This window comes from Euprymna scolopes, chromosome 9 (genome assembly GCF_053919585.1).
Source record: "Euprymna scolopes isolate OS-2025 chromosome 9, ASM5391958v1, whole genome shotgun sequence".
In the NCBI taxonomy this organism is placed as follows: domain Eukaryota; kingdom Metazoa; phylum Mollusca; class Cephalopoda; order Sepiida; family Sepiolidae; genus Euprymna; species Euprymna scolopes.
The window spans coordinates 97049234-97062760 of NC_136490.1; the positions used below are offsets into that span (position 1 = coordinate 97049234).

General features: G+C 32.1%; 1 protein-coding gene and 1 pseudogene across 1 annotated transcript in view; both read left to right on the forward strand.

Moving 5' to 3' along the window:
* LOC145284788 (uncharacterized) overlaps positions 1-13527 on the forward strand; it is a 58471-nt gene that overhangs the window by 25643 nt on the left and 19301 nt on the right. The window lies entirely within an intron of this gene.
* LOC145285040 (5S ribosomal RNA) lies at positions 5220-5337 on the forward strand (annotated as a pseudogene).

Sequence of the window (13527 nt, forward strand, 5' to 3'; positions counted from 1 at the left end):
TGACCACATGGTGTATTTTTTAAATTTTTTTATTTATATCTTCTTCTTCTTTCCATGACATCAGCGCATCCACACTTGCCGATTTACATACGTGCTTTAAATACATCTGCTTTTGACGTTCGTCGACGATCCGTTACAACAAAGGCGCACCGCTTCATTACAAGTTTATTAACCGTTCTAAATTTTAGATAGGATTTTCAACAAATCAATTCTTATGGTATTTTTCTTTATTGAATGATTGCGTAAACGTACAGAATAATTAACAACCCCCCCACTCCTGATGTTAAGAATAGCTTTCTAAATAATACTTGGTACTGGTGCATATTGTGAACCAGACGTATCTCAGCATTCGCTCGGCTTTGGCCGGGACATGACGTCAGCAGCAGGATTATACCGAGTGTCGCCGAAAAAATCATAACAACGCTACGCGTAAGATAATAGCAAAATAAATAAGTAGTGAAGTTTTTAAATAAGTATGAAAATCATTTTGATATATTTTTTAAAAGGGACGTCTATTACATCTTGAAATGTTTGCCTGTTCCTTCACGAGTTTTCGGGTGCGAGTGTGCTATTTAGTTAATTACATATATGACAGATATATTTTAGTTATTTCGTCAAGGAACTCTAAAGAAGGGGTGTATAATATAGAAAAAAAAAACAACCTACCGTAATCTGGTGTTTTATTAATCATTTCTTTTTAATAATAACTGTCAAGAAAAGGTTAGAAGAAGCACAAATTAATTTGAGGGGCGTAGGATTAAATAATTTTAAGGAAATGTTTTACAAAAGGTTCAAAGAAAATATTTTGTTTTTCAAAAATATTTTGACATTTTTAGGCGTTTTTTAAAGTTTTGTTGTTGTTGTTGTTGTGAAGGAAAACTGGAATCAATTTTTTTTCCAAGTATATATTAAACTATGTTTTGTAAAAAAAAAAAAAAGATTCAGCGCGCCCCTTCCTGATTGGCTTATCGGCGTGTTACGTCAGACAGCAGTTAAACCCGAGCTGTTGCTCGGCATTATCCGGCTGTTGACGTTATGTTCCGATCAAAGCCGAACGAACGCTGAGTTACGTCTGGTTCACAATATGCATCAGCACCAATAACTTAATTCCTGCCGTACGGTAAATTGCACAAGTGCAAAAATAGGTAGCAATTAAAAAAAAGTAAACGTAAGGGAAAAAATAACTTTTGTGTGTGAAATATTGAGACGTGAACGGACTGAAATCATTCAGATTGTCGTACAGAAAAAAATAATTTAAAAGTGAAGCTTGAAAATAACAAAGCGAGTTAATGTAATCGTTAAAATAAAAACGAAAAAGAAGAAATAGAAGAAAAAGTAAAAGACAAGAATTTAATTAGAAGTAAAAAAAAATAAATGAATATAGATTCGAATTCGAATTTAAAAAAAATGATAAATAAAAACAAAAAGGCAACAAAAGCAAAAACGAAAAACAAGTGCGAAAGAACTTCAAGAATACCTTTACACCTTAAAAAAGAAGAATTATCAAATTAAAAAAATGAGAAAAATAAATTAAAAAAAGAAGAATTATCAAATTAAAAAACTGAGAAAATAAATAAAAAAAGAATTATCAAATTTAAAAAAAATGAGAAAAATAAATTAAACAATATTTTTAGAAACAAATTAAGTACTGTTACCACCTCTAGTGATGTGCCGATTAGAGAATTCTTCTTTGCCTTGATGAAATCAAAATCTAATGAGATATTACATCTTCTTCACTTCATAAAAATTAGATGTATTTCTATATATTAGTAGTATGTCATGAAAACCAGCGTAACCCCTTTTAAAACAAAAACGAAATGATTTAATTACTTACATCGTTCGGTATAGGTGAAAGAAATGTGGACTGTGCTCAAATAAAGAAAGGAAAGATAGGGAGTTCTTTGAGCTGTCGAAGATCTGCCAGCAGTTATCTTCGGGCGAAGATAGTCGATGCTTGAGCGTCTAGTAGAGAAAGACAAAAGAGAGAGAGAGAGAGAGAGAGAGAGAGAGAAAGAGGAGACGATGCCTTTCCTCGTTGTTTCCAGGGTTACATCAACTGGAACGTTGTGAGAATAACACTGAAGATGAGAACAGCAAGTAGTATAAATAATCGAAATAATCCAAATTCTCAATCCTCATCTAAAAATTCAAAAACATTATTATAATTGCATGCTTCCCAAAGAGGCTGAAGTAGTTTTTTCAGGTGAAATCAATGCGTCTTGCAATCTGATTGGTCAGTGTGTAACCAAATAACCTCGCAAAGACGTTTCTTTGTCAGATATTTTTTTTTCATTTATGATTGCTACATTACGGTGCCTTTCTCGAGGAATGGGTGTTGCTAGTGTCTTTCTATTCTCTCGTTATTTCCATTAAAAAATGCTCGACCGAGCTATAATTTCTAGTTCTTTCGACATTCACAACAATAACTCGCCTTCCTTCCATAACAAAAACGAAACTTTTGTTTTTTTTTTCTTCTGTTTCTAATGGCAGGTAAAAATTCCAAGAAAAAGACTTCTTCGCAAGGGTTTCCCGTCTGTGTGAGACACTATTACGGGACTGATTTCCTGCAGATTACAACATGATTGTCTTCAAGTCCAGCGTCATAGATTTATATCATTGACCATCCCCACAAGTATTCGATCTTATCCTTTTTTAGCAACCATTCTCCGTCCTTTCATAATATTTATCTCTCAATCAACAATCTTATGAATCCTTACTCTTGAGTGGCTTTTGGCCTTGGTAAGTAGTGTAAAAAACTATTTTAGAAAATAAAACAAAAAGATTAAAAGATAAAAAAATAACTATCGAGATTAAAAGAAAGGAATTAGAAAAGAAAGACATTTAAACTCCCTTAAGATTAAAAATTATTAAAAATAGGCAAAATAAACTAAGTATAAAATGCGTTTTAGAATTAGAAAATACAATTGGAAATAAAAAAAAAATAGAAAGAAAGGTTGAAGAAAAATCATACATGATGTTTTCCCCCTACATACCCAAGCCACGTGCCTTCAAAGATGACCTGACTTCCGGAAAAAAAAAGCAGCGAGATTCACTCTAAACGGGTTGAACCTATCCCCCACCCCCATCCAAAGAAGGCAGTTTTATGGAAATATCAAGTTCACAAACCGTGGCCGTCGAAAATAGAAGCAGGTTTAATAACTAAATTCACGAGATTTGCTAACGTCACAAAATAATGTATTATAGGTCGTTCTTGGCCTTCGGGCAAAGATCAAACTGTAGTATTTGTTCCGATGCTACACTTAAGGTAATTTGTCTCAGTCAATGGAAGGGAACCCCTCTATACTGACAAATTATTATTTTGGGTCCTTATCAGAATGCCATTTTTTTCCTTGGGGGTGGGCTGGTTTTCCCCATATTAAAAATGACCTTGTGTCACATTTTGCTTCTTTGGGGGAGCAAATAAATACTATTAATGTATTATAGTGCGGCAGGTTATCTCAATATCCCATAAGAATCTTTTACTTAGTGATACAAGCACTAAGTGAAAGATTGTTCCAGCAATCTGTCCCACTATTAAGCGACTAACAACTATTATGAAGGATGGTTATTTTCTGTTTAAATTCTTAAAGAAGTTGCCGAGGGAATTATAAAACTAGTTCAACCATGACTGCATTTTCTTTTCCGACAGATAAAAACATTATATCTTTGGACACGTGCAGTTAACAGTGAGAGTTTTTATCGCGAAAAATACTGTAATTTTTTTTTTTTTTTCAAAGTATACTTAATTATTAATTAACACATCGGTTTCATTTGAGGTTAACAATGCGCCCGTTTTCCAAGAATTTTTAAATAGATTTTTTACAATCATTTTTCTTAATAATACCGCAGACATTCTATCAACTGTATATTTCCTCATAAAGGATCGTAAAAATAGTGATTTTTTTTTGGCCATAAAGTTTAAAATGTATTTATTTATTTATTTTTGTTTTTAATCTGGTTAAACCAATTTTATGTAAGATTTTTGTCAATCTGTTTTCTTAATAAAAGATAAAATTTCTCATAGAGTATCATTCATATATTAGTTTTCAAGACTAAACGTTAGCTAAAGTTTAGTCTTGATCGTAAGTTTAAGATGAGAATTTTAACTTCTCCATTTCCTTCTTTTAAATTAATTAAATTCTGTTATAACTTGTCCTGTGTGCGCGTGCGCGTGCACGTGTGTGCGTGCGTGTGTGCGCGCTTGTGTGTGTAAAAATGCATGTTCGAAGTTTATTATTTATATCAGGAAATTTTTTTTGTAATAATATTTATCATACGTATAAGTAAAAACACATAAACATATTTCCATAAATTCTGTTATAACTTGTCCTGTGTGTGCGCTTGTGTGTACGCGCGTGTACGCGCTTGTGTGTGTGTGTGTGTGTGTGTGTGTGTGTGTGTGTGTGTGTGTGTGTGTGTGTAAATGAATGTTCGAACTTTATTATTTATATCACGAAGATATTTTTTGTAATAATATTTATCAAATGTATATGTAAAAGCACACAAACATATATTTCCATAAAAATACTGTGTAAATTTAAGCTGTTTATAAATTTATTTACAAATAGTTTTGAATTGTTTGCATCAACAAGTTTTATAACACTTACAATATTTATTAATTAATCAGTTTTTCAAACTAATGCAGATTATGGACTGAAATAAAGGCGTTATTATTTAGAAACGCATTTTTAACTAAGTTATCCAACAAATTTTTAACTAAGTTATCCAACAAATTTTTAACTAAGTTATCCAACAAATTTTTAACTAAGTTATCCAACAAATTTTTAACTAAGTTATCCAACAAATTTTTAACTAAGTTATCCAACAAATTTTTAACTAAGTTTGATTTAAAAATAAATATTTCTTTGTTTATAATTTATTTTTATTTAAATTGTTTTATTTTTAAACCTATTTATCATTCGTCTTCCTTATGAAGAATTAATCGTTCGTTTTGATTAAAATGTCTATTTACCTTTAACGCATAAACACACAACTTTTCCGTTTTTTAAATTAATTGTGTTTTTGTTTTTAATTAATATTGAATAACTTCAGTTTTAGTATCAATCGTGTTCCTTATTATTCTCTTTTTCAATTCAATTCTTAAAGTTTTCTAATGCTTTTTGTAAAAAAGTACTCATTTATTATTAGTGATAGCTTAGCTCTTTAACAGATCCGGTTTGCTCGTACCTGGCGCCATTTTTCAGGTAGTAGATCTGCTTTTATACGGCATAATCACGTTTGACACACCGGTTCCCATCAGATCACCGAAGTTAAGAAACAATGGTCCTGGCCAGTACCAGATGGGTGACCATTTTGGATTTCCAGGTGCTGTATATGCTTTCCGCTTATCTCGACACTGTTTCCAGTCGTCCTAGACTTCTCCTTGCCACTGGACTGAAACTGTGCCGATTCAGGAGAGGTCGGGTTGATGATTGCGCAACCATTGCCTCACAATTACACGCGCAGCTTTCCCTACAGGGGAGTATCCTTTGTCTTTGGAGATTGAACGGAGGCATCATATGCATGATAGATCTGCTTCTATTTACGACGACCACGTCAGTCCTAAGTCGTATGTATCTCCCAATCATGGAATATAACGAGATTAGGTTTTTGCATTTCTAGTGAGGAAGTGTCGACTAGCTCTAACATACAGCGCCTGATATTCCCAAGCGGTCACTTATATGATACTAACCAGTCTCAACGTTGCTTAACTTCGCCGATTTAACATGAACCGGTATTTCAACGAGAAGACCCGTGATTAGATAAAATGTAATCCTCGTCCATGAATCTCACAAAACTAAATATAATTGTGAAGTCAGCATTAATAATAATTTATGACAACTTTTTCTGATTGTTATGGAACAAACATATTTATGAATGACTTAATTACTTTTAGGTATTTATTTATTTACAATCATCATAATTTGCCATTTTTTAAAAATAAAAACAATACCCAACTCATATTAACTGATATAAAACATAGAAATAAAACATGGCGGCTTATCTTCATCGACAAAATGATGCAAGGGTGGATAACTTTAGTTACTTCCGGTTTCTAAATATTTTTACCTTTCAGAGTAATTTCTTATTCCAGATTTGTTATCGACAGCAAAAACCTTGAACTAGTATATTATCGATAAACAAAGCTTTACAAAAGAAAAGAAATAAAAATTAAACTAAAAACTGGCAATTTTTAAAACTAATTGAGGAAAACAAATATGATTACAAACAACGTATGTGTGAAACATTATAAAAGAAAGGATGAATTAAAAATAAATAGAAATAAAAAAAGATGTTCCAATAAAAAGAAATGCATTGAAAGTCAATAGAAAAAAGAAAAGAATATTATGCGAATGGTTAACGGTACTCTTAGTTTGCGCTTTTCATTAAAAAAATATTTGTTACATTTTTTACTACTTACTTCAAGCAAGTGGGAAGAATTAACGTAATGAAGTTGGCCTTTTAATTGCTTACTTTATTGTAAGTTTGTCTACAAAGAACATTTTTTTTTTTTTGTGGAACAGCTAGGAGTTTTTGGTTAGGATACGGTTTTTCGTATTTCCTATAAAAAGAAAAAAAACGGACCCTGTTTTATTTCTGTGACCGTTAAAATGCTCCCCCCCCCGCACCACAAGATAACGGAGATTTTGGAATGGTTTTATTTAAATTATTATGCGTGTCTTTTAAATGTTTGCTCATCCCGTTGTTCAGTAATAAACAAACTCAGTATGTGTTTTTATGTCACTGCTTTACCTGAAGTTCTCGTTTTCAGTTTGTGTCCGTGTACTTTTTCTGAAGGTAAACAGTCAGGTTTATTTGTATTGGTAACGACGAATTCATGGGGGTACACATGGTTCACGCAGTTAGTTTTCCGAGTCGCTGGGTGTAGGATAAGGTGGCCTAGAGTTGGGTAGTATTATATATATATATATATATATATATATATATATATATATATATATATATATATATATATATATATATATTCTCAGCTTATTTGCACCACAGTTGACATGTCCTTGCCTGGTTGGTGAAGTAGATAGGTGCTCTACACACTTTAGTTTTCTGTTGCGGGAAATATGGCTTTATTCCCTACCGGAAGAGACGGGATACCCTTATTCTTATCCATTTTTTTACAGCTTGCTGGGCGATAAACACTGTTTTGTTTATGTTATTCAGCAAGAGCATAAGTTCGTCTGCTAGTTTACCTAGTTGTGTAGAAGTTAGCTCTTTTTGTAATACATATATATATATATATATATATATATATATATATATATATATATATGTATTACAAAAAGAGCTAACTTCTACACAACTAAGAATAAGGGTATCCCGTCTCTTCCGGTAGGGAATAAAGCCATATTTCCCGCAACAGAAAACTAAAGTGTGTAGAGCACCTATCTACTTCACCAACCAGGCAAGGACATGTCAACTGTGGTGCAAATAAGCTGAGAATACTACCCAACTCTAGGCCACCTTATCCTACACCCAGCGACTCGGAAAACTAACTGCGTGAACCATGTGTACCCCCATGAATTCGTCGTTACCAATACAAATAAACCTGACCTGTTTACCTAGTTGTGTAGAAGTTAGCTCTTTTTGTAATACATATATATATATATATATATATATATATATATATATGTATTACAAAAAGAGCTAACTTCTACACAACTAGGTAAACTAGCAGACGAACTTATGCTCTTGCTGAATAACATAAACAAAACAGTGTTTATCGCCCAGCAAGCTGTAAAAAAATGGATAAGAATAAGGGTATCCCGTCTCTTCCGGTAGGGAATAAAGTCTCTTCCGGTAGGGAATATATATATATATATATATATATATATATATATATATATATATATATATATATATATATATATATAAAGGAGATTAGAATAATAGTCTAAAGAGCTAAGTGTATTTTAATGTAATAGTGAAATTACTAGTTTAATTAAAATACAGGAAATGCTCGTTGTAATTTAGATATATAATAAGCTCGATAGTTAAATGTAACTGTAGAAGAAAAAATAAATGTCCCCTACAAGGCTCATGTAAAATTAAAAATGTTATCTATAGCTGCGCAGTATCAAAAACTCCAAATATACAAGAACCTATCAACAGCCATAACTCAACTACCAGATTAAATAATAACACCAACTTAAATCAATCTACCGATCAATTATTAACCAACCCACCACATTATAATCCAACAATAGACCTAACGGAAAATAATCATAATAATCAAGAGGTAATATATATTGGTTCCACATCTGGCCCAATAAAACATAGAATTTCAACGCACAAACATTCTTTTAAAAATAACTCTCTATCAAACCAAACTACTCTATCCAACTATATTTGGCAACTAAAAAATAGCAATATTTCTTTCAACTTAAAATGGCAAATAATTGAGACTTGCAAATCATATAAACCAGGAGATAAATTTTGTACATTATGTACAAAAGAAACCCTAAAAATTTTAAAATATGAAGATATAAAAAGCACAACCAAACTAGTAAATTCAAGACACGAGCTTCTATTGTGTAATCATAAACGTTGGTTTAAATTTAATAAATATAAACCACCTTAAATTATTAAAAATTACTCATTAGTAAAAATAGATTTTTTTTTTTTTTTTTTTTTTTTTTAATAAATTAAGTTAAACCAATTACCGCCCTTAGACTCGTAAATCAAATAATAAATAAAGCCATGACAATTATCTCCCCTTAAAAACTTGCAAAAAAAAAAAAAAAAAAAAAAAACTCTCTCTCTATAGATATTAACTGTAGCGTCTCTAAATCAAAATACGCTAACGGAAACAATTTACTGCACGAGCGTCGCCCTTTTAAAATTCATCATTCAATAAAATAAAAAGCTATAGCAAACATCTAAATGACTACTTTAAATACAGTTCCTGATTTCAAAAAAAGAAAAACCAAAAGGTAATTATATATCTATATATTTTTAAATCAAATTTATTATGTAAATTCAAAAATATATATATGTTTTCTACTCATTTCTATCTCTAACCTATACAAATTTTCTTATTAATTTTCTTATAAATTTTATATCCAAACCTTTTACTTCAATTTTTCAGATTCATCTGCCTTACTTTTAATGCTAGGTTTATTTTTGGTGTCTTTTCAATTCAATAGAAATCCTCCTAAATTTGCTGATGAGGAGACCGTGCTTACCAAAAAAACTATGTATAATTATTCTACGTGACTTCATGTATACCACAAATAAAAAGCACGGATTTCCGAAACGATCGTACAGATAATTGACTTTGTTGTTGTTCCTTCTTATGAAACTGATTTTTAATTTATATATATATATATATATATATATACATTGAGGCAGTAACTGGAGAAATTGTTGCTGGTAAGATTAAAAGAAATATGTGTAGCATAATTTCTTCTCCGAGACTTAGTTGTTTTGCTATCGACAGCATCTCTTGCAAATATGACGATGGCCGAGGTGTTATTTTTGTTTTCGATATTAACTTATCGAGCAATTACGGTTTTGTCCGTTCGTGTGCCTAGATTAATACACGTTTTACCTCCTCATAGTTTTTTACACGAGCACCGATATCGGTATTTTTGAAACCATCTCTGCCCGCAGAGATGATATTATTGTAAAGAATTTTGTAGTTAAGATTCGAGGTGAGAATTGTCTGAAGATAGCGGTTTCAATCCTACCCAGAGCCGGCCAGAGGCTTAGTTGGCCAAAACGTGGTGAGACGACAACTATGGAAGGAAATAATTGTTAAGGATGCGGTTAGGAGATTCGGGGTTCCTATCTTGTCGCAGTTACCACCTGACAAAGGTCAGAGAAATAGTTGGCCGAAACGTCGTGAAAAGAACACTAAGAAAGATGAGGATAATAGTCCGCAATAAATAAATTAATAAATAATACTCATCTCAATTAATTCCAATTAAATAATATATGTACTATTCGGTAGATCAGATAATAAACGTGGATTTATAAGACTAAAAAATTCAACCTCGATCGCCTTTTGGGGCCCGTGGCGCAGTGGATAGAGACATTGAATCTCTACGGTTCCAGATAAGAATTGTCTGAAGATAGCGGTTTCAATCCTACCCAAAGCCGGTCAGAGGCTTACTTGGCCAAAACGTGATGAGACGACAACAACTATGGAAGGCAGTAATTGCTGAGGATGCAGTTAGGAGATTCGGAGTTCCTATCCTGTTGAGGTTACCACCAGAGGACTAGTTGGCCGAAACGTCACGAAACAACAACTCAGAAAGATGATAATATAGGTAATAGTCCGCAATAAATAAATTAACAGAAGGTTTTTGTTCTAGGAAGGTTAGTTTAGTAAATTTGATGCTTTTTTATTTGTTTTTGTACTCTGTTTTTTTTATTATTTTTTTTTGTTTGTTTGTTTGGGAAGTGACTTTTTGTAGAAATATATTTTGCAGTAGGAATGTTTTTTTTTTTTTTTTTTGAGAAGATTTACAACGGCATTTACTTGAAAACAGATAAACCGCTTTGAAATTTATCACTCGCGTGTATAATTTTGTCGGGATATTTCAGTTGATTATGTCTTCAGTATCGTGACGGAAAAATCCGTTTCCTTGTTTGCTCGTCTCAGTTGAGAAAAGTAAATCAGAAGATTTCGTTCGATGTTTGTCAGTTGTTACATTTTTTAGTACTACTTCAAAGAAGTAGGAAAAATTAACGTAATTAATTAAGTTGGCCTTTTAATTGCTTAATTTATTGTAAACGTTAGTCTACGAAAGAAATGTGTTTTTTGTGGAACAGCGTCATACACGTGCGTCTGTTCACACATTGCTTAGAGATTAGAGAGAGACAAGAAAGAATGAAAGAAAGAAAGCTGGGAGATTTTGGTTTGGATACGAAAACGTCTTTTCGTATTTTGTATCATAAAATAGATCCTGTTTTATTTTCCGTGGCCGTTACATATTCAGACATTCATGACAGACAAAACAAAACAATAATAAATAAATATCATGCATAAAATATGTCATTTAATCTCTGTTTAATATTAGTTTATATCGCGATTATTTTAAATCCTTGGAGGTCGTATATTAATATTGGGATAGTACAGTTGTAATTAGAGATAGAGAAGAGGGGGTGCTTCTCTATTGTTAATAGTGGGGGTTGTTTCTCTGCCTAGACGATATAAATTGCTTTATTTCTTCATTAATATATTCTTTGTTTACTATTTATATTACTATTAAGAAGCAAGCATTAACTGCTCGCTATCGAAATTTAATTCCTATTCGTTAAAACAAAGAAGATAAACCTAATTGATATGAAAAATGCATAACTCTATTTTTTTTCGTTCTTTTTTAATAATAATAATAATAATAATAATAATAATAATAATAATAATAATAATAATAATAATAGCATCGAAAGAAGTGGAGAGTATTAGAAATCTGGGGAAACTTCTTGCCACTAAGCTTCCAGAAAACACCACAGCATTCGGAGATCCGGTGTTTTTTCTTACAAAGTCGCCCATTTTTTATTTGGACGTATTATTTATTTATTTATTTATTAGTTTTTAAAAACAGTAATCTACGAATACGCGTGTTTCAGAGCCCTACTCCTCTTCAGTGTAGCTTGCCTGTCCTATATATATATATATATATATATATATATATATATATATATATATATATATATATATATATATATATATATGTCTCTATTATTTTGGTAAGGTTTCTTTGAATTCTTTGGGAATGTAATACACTTATTGTTTTTCCTTTTGTCTTCTAACCCTTTTCTTTCTTTTGCTAAGTTCGTTCTTCTAAAATATATTTTTTTGTTTTCTATTTAATAATAACACTGGCCAACGAAAAAAAATTTTTCATCGTGCCTCAACTGTTTTTTTTTCCTAATTTTATGGCGCTGATTCCAGAAATGCTGTTACATTTTCTATTAGGTCTTGTTTTTCTACTATATAAAAACAGGCAAACCGAAGAAACAATATTTTTATGTAACTTTAAAACACATATTCCTTAAATCACACCAAAATATTCACAATTAAAGCTTGAAATTGTAAAAAAAAAAAATGCTAAGCATAGACATCATCATCCGTAAATTGACGTTTTACTTATTTTCTAGAATTGGTATGTGGGGGAGGAGGCTCCGGCATCATCGCGCTTGATAGACCAACAGTAATCTGCAAGTATGGTGGCATCTCAACGACCTTGATAGCGAACTTCTATTTCGCTGATGTCTTCATGGACGCGCTCCCTTTGCTTGTCCCTTACATCATCTAGATTTTCCGGAAAACGGGCAAGATGGCTGTGCAAAAAGTGTAATTTGATGCTCATATTTGCACCCAGTTGTTAGAGATTTATGAATAAGGTTTCAAGAAGCTCTTTGTAGTTGGACGCCTTTATTTTTCCTTAGAAGAATTTTACTACCTTAGTAAACGCCGTCCAGGCACTCAATTCTACAGGATTCATAAAATTACAGAACTTTGCGTCATTCATTAAACTTCGAATTTGGGTCCATCGAAAATTATAGCTTTTAACTTCTTTATGGTTAGTCCTGAAAATTTCATGCAAATGTATTTGGAACAGTCGCCACCTTTCTCAATAGCCTTCACAAACTGTTTCATGGTGCTAAGGTTAAACACAATTTTGGAACGCTCCACCAAAAGAGAAGCCAGAACTAGAGAACCAGGAATCAGTTATATGCGCAGAGGCCAATCTGATTTGTTTTTTTTATCCAGTGCTCTGTTCTTGCCCTTCTATCCCATAAACACAAGAAGCCAGGAAAATTGTGTGGCCACTTTGTAGCCCGAGGAGCAACCTAACAATTTTCAAATCGATACATATAATCCATTGGTCTGTTTGTATGAAATCTTTTCCAGAACAAATTTGGTTTCATCATATTTTTCTTTGAGGGTTGTTGAATAGATTCTAAACTTCTTTTGGAATAATCTATAAAAAAAAGGTGTCAATCTTGAGAATAATACTTTTCGGCACCAAGCTGCCACAGCAGGTTGGCAATGTCATTGCAATATACTATGATGTTTTCCTGAGTAAAATATGGCAAGAATTCAATATGGCGTTTTTTACAGAAGGTTATAAGTAGATTGAAATAGATTTTATTCTTTGAGCCTTGAAGCTAAAAGTTCACAAAATTCTTTTGAATCATATCATTAAATTCTCCAAGAGAAAAAGGCTGTGGTAGTGAAGGAAGAAAACCGACATCTGAAACTGGCTTCACTATTGTCAGTGGACAAAACAGAAGCCTGGTCTTCTTCAGAACCAGGCAATTCCAATTCGAGCAAGCCTTTAAATACTGCAACAAGATTTTCATTACAGTGTAGAATTGGAGATTTGAGATTTGGATAAACCGACGAATTCCTGTTCTTCCTATTGATTCCCTTAGTTTTGACTGCACAGAAATAAAAGTCATCGAAATGTTTATTCGGTTCACACCAAACCATTGGAATATCAAAGCGGAGTGACTTCTATCTTTTTTTTTTCTACTGTCGAAGATGCTCAACACATT